Source organism: Lygodium microphyllum, chromosome 6 (genome assembly GCF_053477565.2).
Source record: "Lygodium microphyllum isolate KBCC chromosome 6, Lygodium_microphyllum_v1.1.10, whole genome shotgun sequence".
Taxonomy (NCBI): Eukaryota; Viridiplantae; Streptophyta; class Polypodiopsida; order Schizaeales; family Lygodiaceae; genus Lygodium; species Lygodium microphyllum.
This window is the reverse complement of record NC_141140.1, coordinates 76,139,657-76,149,008: the sequence shown is the minus strand read 5'-3', so window position 1 is coordinate 76,149,008 and position 9,352 is coordinate 76,139,657. Positions and strand designations below refer to the sequence as shown.

The following is a 9,352-nucleotide window of genomic DNA, read 5'->3' as shown; positions in this document are numbered from 1 at the left end:
TGCGAGTGTGACTGGGTTATTTAAGTACCTTCTACTTACGCTTCGTTGATTTGTTTTTGGCACCATCATAAAAAATTGTGCTTTTTCAAGGTGTTTTATGATCTTTTTTTAGGTTACTAAAGTATCATATATTACCACTTGCAAATACCATGCTTGAGTCTCATGATGATGCGTGACCTGTTTTATGAAAGCTTGGCATGGACTACAACATCGTCCATGCATGTATCAACGATTGCGTACTATTTTGAGGAGAATACGAGACTATGGAGACATGTCCAAAGTGTGGTGCTCATAGGTATCGACAAGACTTGCAAGGGCAAACCATCCCTTAGAAAGTTTTTAGACACTTTTCACTTATCCCCTGTATACATCACATGTTTTGTATGTCCAGCATGGCGAGCTTGATAACTTGGCATGCACAAAATAGATCCATAGATGGAGCCCAATGAATATCAGTGGATTCACGCGCATGGAGCCACATTGACTCTACCTTCCTAGGCTTTGCCCAAGAGCCAAGTAATCTTCGGCTCAATCTTGCTATGGATAGTGTGAACCCATTCGGTCTGCGCTCAACTTCTTACATTGTATGGCCTGTAGTCCTTGTTAACTACAATATCCCTCCATGGATCTCTATGAAGAAAAGACACCTCATCCTCAACTTGATTGTTCTCGGTTGTTACAGAGGTAAGAATATGGATGTGTATCTTTGTCCATTAGTCAATGAGCTTAAGATTTTATGGGAGGAGGGGGTCGCTATGGAAGATATGAGCAAGCATGATGGTCAACGGTTCGCCAATATTCGAGCCATTCTCATGTGGACCATGCTTGACTTTTCGGGATTCAAGGAGTGGTCAGGTAAGTAGGCTTCCATTCTCCTTGGTAATATCTATCATAGCTCCTTCAAGTTTGTATTCACTGGATAGAGGTGTTGGGATAGGTCTGGTTACCTCAGGTTATCATACATGTCCATTGTGTGGGCCACAATTAGACTCCCAAAGGTCACAAACCATGAAGAAGATGATATATCAAGGACACACCGCTTTCCTGCCGGAGGGTCATAAACTGAGGAAAGGTTTTCTTAGACAACCTCCAACAAGAATGAACACCCAAAGCTAGTACGAGAAGGAAATGGTCCACACAGAGTCACATCCAAACAAAATGCGACGGTTCTCAGTTTTCTACGAGCTGCCATATTGGACCCACTTATAGATCAACCACTTTTTGGATCACATGCATATTTTCAAGAATGTGAGCAACTTACTATGGGACCACATCATAGGAAAGAAGGCATACACGAAGAGCTGAAAGAGAACAGAAGAGGACCAATGAAGTGGGAAGTTCCTCAAAGACTCTCCAAATGAGGTGGGTAACCCTTCTCTAAGGCCTTCCAAATGAACACTTCAGTAAACCTTGAATTTTGAGGCCTAATGCTCATTTTCTCTTTCTTATCATCAGATTTTTCCTTCCAACTGCTTTTCATAAGGCATAATACCACTGGGCATACAATTTGAACCATTAGTTGGGTCACTTTGGCCAAGCACTGGATTTGTTTCTGGCTGAAGAGCCATCACATTGTTTGATCTTTGGTCTGCTTCCCAAATTCCTTAAGATGCAGCATCTAAGATTGCCATATTTAGGAGACTTTCTGGATAAATCTGCTGTGCTGGTTGGCTGTAAAGAACGACCTGATGGCTTGACTCCAGTAGTTGCCTTTGCAGCTGTAGCTCTTTTAGGCGACATTGCTATTTTTTCTCTAGCTCGTTTGCATCCTCTATTGTTTGGAATGATTCATATAATCTCAATCTTTGTTTCAAGTTATAGTAGTACACTTGAAGATCTTGCAAATGGTGGTGCAAACTCTCAAGACTAGGTGTTGGTGCACTCATGATTGAGCTTCTTGAACACACATTTGAGTTTCTCCAAAGCTTCAACTTTCCTTTTGGCCCTCTCTTGAGGTGCTAGATTTGCAAATCTCATTATGACATCCTCTGGAAGGCTTCTGGTCCCATTAATTCAGCTCAATTTGCCAGGGGGAAAAAAACAAGATGAGAAGGATATCGATGTCGCAGAGTGTGACGAGCTCCTTGGTCATCTTCTCGAGGCCTGATCAACGCTTGTTGTAGGTAATCTGTTTGCCATTCGGGGTCTCAATCCGCTTCTGTCAACTGCTTTTTCTTTGGCATTCTCCATCGACCCAGAGGTCATCTCATTCGCATCAAGCTCTTCATCTCAATCATCTGCCGCCTTTCAGAACGCAGGAATGTACAAAGGGGAGGATGGGTGAGGGAGCAAATAGGATTTGATGAATTAAACTTCTTAGAAACCAGAGATATGCCCTGGAATGGAAAATTCCCTATAGTTTGCCAGATTGAAACGATTCAAGATCGAGAGGTTCCCAGTAAAGGCGATAGCATAGTCCACCGATTATAGCGGATCCAAAAACAGGGGTGAGGCGCTATGCCTCCTTTTGTACTCTAAAAAAAACTAGACGCTTTGCTTGGAAGAAGAGAGGCATGTCCAGCCCTATCCATTGAGAAAGCAGCAGTCTAAGTTGCTTTTTCTGATACCTTCTGTCAGAGACCAATCCAGGATCTATCCTTTTTCGTGGTGGTTTCGTCGGGCAAAATAATTGAACAAGTTTTTAAACCAGTGCGGGATATGACCCTTGGAAATTTCGAAATGCATTGGGTTCAAGGTCCATTCCACCATGAGAAATAGCCTCGTAGATTCCATACAATTCCCTTGTATCAAAATTGAATAAGAACAAGAGCGTGCTAGGGGTAACCTGCTCCACCGGATCTCTTCTTACAAGTGGCAAACTAAAAACCTTATATCAAAAACACTCTTGCTTCATATGGTTGTTGCACATGAAGATAACACCAGCAAACCAGGCCCAATAGCTATCATTGTCGAAGCTTGATACGTTCTATGGGATGTAGTCTTTGAGACAGCTGCAAAGATTCCTTCTTTCAATGGCAAAGGCATATGAACCCTTCTTCTCCATGGCATGTAGTGCTAATGTATCTTCCTCAAAAATTCTTTGTCCCGCATATTACGTCGGCCTTTATCACATGTAACCTTTATCTTCATAGCTTAAATGTCGACTTCTACAAAGCTTCCTTTGATTCCACGGTTTCCTACACTTTTCTTGAAATTCATCATTGAAATTGACAGCATAATATTACTCTTTGGCATAAGTTTTTCATATTTTTTAACATACACACAACATGCACACAAACACAAACACACAAGTGGAGTATGTACATTGGATGCGGGTACTGAAAAGGACGGAAAGATAATGCAGCAATCAAACACAATGAAACACACGCAAAAAGATAACACAGATGCACAACAAAAATGGAGGTGTTTATGGCTCGGATGCACAGCAGCACGATAATGTTCTATTCAAAAAGGCCATGCCCATGTAAATACAAATAAAGACCTCTTTTTATCAATATCTGGCTGTGCATAAGAGTTGTTAAAAAGTTAAGTAGCTACATTGTTTACGAGATAGCTAAACTAAAAATGAAAGATAAGCTAACATTGATTATCGTATAATAATGTTAAGAAAATCTTTAACCATGCACAACCCCAAGTACAGGTTCCAAATTCGCCTCCTACATCAAGTACTACTGTGATCCAGGAGAAGAAGTTCCTCCTCAAGTAGATAAAGCCACCCGAGTTTGATGGGAGAGGTAGGTTTGTTCAGGCTCATGCTGAAATTTGGATTGAATCCATGGAGGATTACTTCAAAGCAGCCAGTACTGCACCTGCCAATCAGGCTATGCTCGCCAAGTTAAAGCTCACCGGCGAAGCCAGACTTTGGTGGAAGCAATGGTGTAGGGATCAAGGGATTTCAGAGGGATCCGTTACCTGGGAGAATTTGAAGAAAGCCGTGCATGGAGGATACTTACCACCTGCATATCGCACATAGAAAATGAACGAGTTCTACAAGCTAAAACAGCTAGGACTCACTCTTGACGCATACTACTCTAAATTCGTCTCACTTTTAAAGTATGCGCCACAGATGGACATGACGCAGCAGGTGTCCAAATTTTGTGCAGGCTTAAATCCACCAGTAAATGACCGTCTCGAATCTATGCGTCCATCAGATCTTCAAGATGCACTCATTCAAGCGGCGCCTATAATTCAGGAGGTGCAAGCTAGACCAAGGGGTAACAAAACTTGGTCTTATAATGACCCGAACAGAGGTGCATTCAGACCTCAAATGAAGAGAGTTCAAGGTCAAAATCAGGGACAAAGAAAGAAAGCAAGGAAAAATAACGTCAACAACTTTGTTCCTACTCAAAGTAATGGTCGAAACCTCCATTGTTTCCACTACAATGAACCCGGTCACTTCAAGAGGCAATGTCCCAAGCTCGGCGGAGGACATCACCAAACGCCTTTCCAAGGAGCAGGCTGTGGTCAAGGAGCTGCTACCTGTGGAAAAGGAAGAACTGCCTGCATTTCCAATATGCAAAGATGCGAAGAAGAAGAAGAGGAAGATCCGACCATGGAAGCAGAATTCGAAAGAGCGACAGTCCATGCCACTTTACACAAGAAAGGGTCGAATCGCCAGTTCTCGGTAATTAAGACATCTTCGGACTATCAAGGTAAATGTTTCAAAACCTTGATTGATTATGGCATTACACATTCCTTTATCTCACCAGCATGTGCAAAAAGATTAGGAATAGCCACAGTAGAAGCACCTACCCTGCTTGTGGAATTAGCAAATGGTCGTGAGGTAACTTGTACGAGACAAATTGCTAAGGTGGAATTCTTTCTTGGAGGAAAGAAGACTTCAGTCAAATTTAGAGTCATGAATTTAGGTATCCATGAGTGTCTACTTGTAATGAATTGGCTTAAGCCCAACGACGCTCACATTCACTATGGAAAGGGTCAAGTTTATTTTCGAAACTCTAAAAGGGAATTTTTCACAACTCAAGGTGAGGCAGGAGTGCCAAGAATCCAATTGGCCAAAGTATCTCAGATCATAAAAGGAGTCAGAAAAGGATTACTCGTTTACCTAATCAAACTCAGCAAGTTAGATCAAAAGCAAGAGTCTCATGAAGGACCTTCTTGGCTAAAGGAATACGCTGATGTATTCCCTGAAGAATTGACTGAACTTCCGTCTCAAAGAGAAGTAGATCATGAGATTAGGTTAGTACCTGGAGCTGCGCCAATTGCAAAGAGACCTTATACAATGTCCATACCAGAAGCAATAGAGTTGAAGGAACAACTCAAGCAACTGTTAGATCAGGGCTACATCCGGCCTAGCAATTCACCATGGGGAGCTCCAGTACTATTCCAAAAAAAGAAAGATGGGACATGTAACGTGTCCACTAGAATCATCCCGAACACGTCTTAGCAGTCCATTGGAAAGGATGTCTAGAAAGCTCCGCCCGGCACTCCCATGGAATGTTACGGGACTTGCGATCTAGGTCTTCCCACGTCTGCCATGTAGCGGAAGTATCCTGGCTGTTCCCACTTAGGATCGACCTGAATTTGGGTTTTCTTGTTTGGTCATTAGCTAGCAACAACTAGCGTCAGACCGGAGCGAACTACTTTACGCAGAAACGCCAGGTCCGAAGCGGATTCATGCTGCACTTGGTTCAAGGAGAATGGGAACGAGAGGGATGCAAAACTCAACCTCTCTGCCATAAGGCATAGTCCCATTCCGTTCCCCTAAAACAGCGCAAATTGGGTAAAACATAATTCTAGGTCATTGCTTTCGATGAACCTCCCGCTGCTCTTCGAGATTTTTGAGAAAAGTTCCCGGCTAACCGGGACCACCTATCCGTAGGACGGACCCATGGTCCATCCTCCCCACTTTCCTCGGTTTGTTTTAGTTATGTAATTATCTAACACATTAATTTGACATATAACAATCAGCTTCTTTAATTAACCCTGTTAAGCACTGGTTCCTTCACGTAATCTTATCACGTGACATAGAAAAACAATATCAAACAACTTCTTTATTATCATTTCATCATTTTATCTTTGAAATACAAGGAGTTCCGCCCGTAGGCTTGTCCATAATCCGCCCGAAGGCTTATCCAGTAATCCGCTAGGGATCACTATTCCAAGCTTCTGCCCGTAGACTAGTATGCGGGCCTCGAGATCCAATCCCGAGTCACGTTAGCCTCTTGTGCAGGACCCGGAAGGCGAGGGATTTACGGCCAGAGCCCCCCCTGGCACCCAAGCGTCCTCCTGCTCCAAGTAGAGCTCAACGGAAAGACCTCTCGCGGCGGGTTCGGTCCACGTTCCCGGCACGGTCAACAACCCCCTTGGTTAGGGTCAGGCAGGCAGTCGGGGGTAACTGAAGCTGCCTCTCCCTTCAGTCCTTCAACCTAAAGCATTTATATATCTTTTCACCCTTTAGTTCATTGAGCAAACAATGCAAACAGTGCTTCCTAAATGGTTACAAGCACAATCAATTCCAGTGGTCGTTTATTTGGCAAACTGTTAAGGAGTGAGTCCTTCTCTCCGAATGCATCCAGCATTCGGTCCGGAATCAATTTCAACTTTGCAAGATTCCTATTATCCTTGGGTTAGGGCCATACCCTGTTAACCCAACTTAACCGATACGCTAGGTTTTATTAATAGTAAATCCTGGCAGCCATGTTGCTTTAATTTATTGATTAATCATTTGCGACTAAGCAGATACTTGACTTTCCTTAACTTGGCAATTCTTCCCAATGAGGGTGATGTAACAGGATGACTACTCATTCCCTTGCAAGTTATACTTGCGCAGGAACTTGCCAACTTCACTCCAGGAATGGCAAAACTTTCTTGTGATCAATGCGACGTTGCAACTTGTTGCACAAGTGTCGCCTCCATTCCAAGGGATCATTTTGCCCATTGAATGGTGTTTTCTGGTCAAAGAATTATGATTAGACTCGAAGTAGGGTTTAGGGTGTCTTCTTACACAACGCAATCCTAATCGCACTAGACCGATAATGCTCGGTCCTAGGGATTCCAACTCAAACCGAGCTCTAGCACTAGGTCGAATGATCCTTAGGGTAGAAAACCTAGATCATTATTTCGTGTGCGTCCCATTGGCTCAACTTCCCGGGAAGGTGGGTAGGACCTTTGGGTTTGAGGACTTCGACTTGACGTCCAAGTACGATACTTGGCTACATCTCTAACGTGCCAAGTCTAGCTAGTACTTGGGATTTTTTATTGAAACGTCTAGTTATGCCTATATGAAACCCTAGCAGTCATGATACAACAAATAACTTGGGTAAATTGACCTACTTGTCTTATGACAAGGACAATTCTTTCCTAGAGATGATATACTTGATCTAAAGTAGGAAAATAGTTGCAAAATGTTACAATACATGTAAACCTGTAATTCATTACTTTCACATGCCATAAGATCCGCAATAGACCTATCCCTTTCTTTTAGTTAAAGTCAAAAGGCAAGATAATTTGAAGAGTAATCTACATAGGGCTTACTAGGATCTAGGTCAAGGGATAACACCTACAACCTTGTGTCTAAGTATTTGCATTTCATGCTTTTATAAGCCATGCAATCATTCCTAAATGTTACATGATGAAATGAAGTTTGCGAGAGTAAAAGTGCGAAGTTCATGCAATACTAAGGGAAGTGTCGAATTAATCTAATTGCAAGCATCTTCCCATGCAACTTGTATAAGATCGGGGTTCTTTCCATGCCGTGCAAAAGAATTTAACAAATCCCTCACGCGAATCATAACGAAGGAATGCAAAATACTCCTTTCCTACATGACCGATGCACTTTAACAATAATCCTAGGCCATATGTGGCTTCCACTTTGAAGATGCATGACGAGACAGATTGCAACTAAGTTCACAAGGAGAATAAGTGCTTTTTATTCATAACTTTGTAGATGCATGATATGCACGGATCCTTTATCTATAATTTATCGAATGTACTATTATCACTACCGACGAATTAATGACAACGTAGAATGAATTTACCTATGGAGTTAAGCGTATTTTAAAACATCTCTTCATGTGGAAATATATTTACGGAACCTGGATTTGTGGATCCGCGGTGATATCCACGTGTAAGTCCGGGGAAGAACCTCCGGTGGGTGCGCCTTGCGTCTTCTTGGGAGCCATGGTAGATGTGATTACGGACTCCGCAGATTCCCTCTAGCCTTTACTCTTGCTCTTCGAGACGGCTAGGAGGTCGATACCTTCTCCTCGCGTAGGAATAGGAGTTTCCCGAACCCGGTTTTAAACCCGAGGAAGGGCATGCAAGAACAAGGCCCAAGGGCCTTATCCTTTAGAAGATTCTAGGGAAGCTTCTTACTCTGTCCACAGAACGTGACGTGGAAGGAAAGAGGGTAATGATTGGAGAAGAAGATTCGACAACGAAAAGGGGAGGGGGGGTGATTAGGACAATGGCGGCGGCGCTATGGTAGCGGCTTGGCAGACTGGGCGCAGCAGGGCGGTGATTCTCTGTGGTTGCAGTATGGCATCCTCCCTCTCTCCCTTTGTACCTCGCTCTTGAACAGCACGGCAACAGGCAGTCTCACGCGGCCTCTGGCCTAGGGCGATGGCAGCAGACCTCGCCTCCCTCCCTTCACCCACACGGCGTCGTAGCAGCATGCCCCCCCTTTCCTCCCTCCCTCACGGTCGCCCTCATCACGGTCGCCCTCCCAACTCCCCCGTTAGAGGGGGTTTATATAAGAAAGGGGGGAGAGGACACCCTCCCACGTGGTGGCCTGCATGGCTCGTCTCCCCTCCACCTCTCAAGTTCCCTACTTCAGTCCATCCCCTTCCCTCAGCCACGCTTCGGCTGGGGAAAGGAAATAAAAAAATTTGCACTAATTATGACATTAATCTCTTGACCTCCTCCCAAGAGGGAGTTTACCTATGGTTATGCGGGTTATTTAAACCTCGGTCACGTTTTGCCAGTGGAGAGGTCATGATTCCTCGGTCCCGATTTACCAATGCGGAGTACTCCTTTTCTCGCGTACGATCATAAATCAACTACCGGAAATGGAGATAATCTTTTCACAAATTTACGATGTGCAGGAGGTTGGTCTAGTAATATTTCAAACGGAAATATTACAGGACACTTCGACTATGTATTGATTACCGAGGGTTGAACCAATCAAGAGTCAAGAACAAGTATCCCATTCCTAGAATAGATGAGCTTCTTGATTGTCTTCAGGGTGCAAAGATCTTTTCCAAGATTGATCTCAGGTCAGGTTACTATCAGATAAGGATCAAGGAAGAAGATATCCCAAAGACGGCCTTCAATACAAGATATGGGCACTTTGTGTTCCTGGTTATGTCATTCGAGCTTACAAATGCATGTGCCACCTTCAATAGATTAATGCAGGATATCTTTAGACCAT

The 9,352-nt window shown here is 43.5% G+C and overlaps 1 pseudogene; it reads right to left on the bottom strand.

Moving 5' to 3' along the window:
* Positions 1-1,451: 1,451 nt before the first annotated feature.
* On the bottom strand, positions 1,452-4,467 carry LOC148034698 (agamous-like MADS-box protein AGL65; annotated as a pseudogene).
* Positions 4,468-9,352: the final 4,885 nt, after the last annotated feature.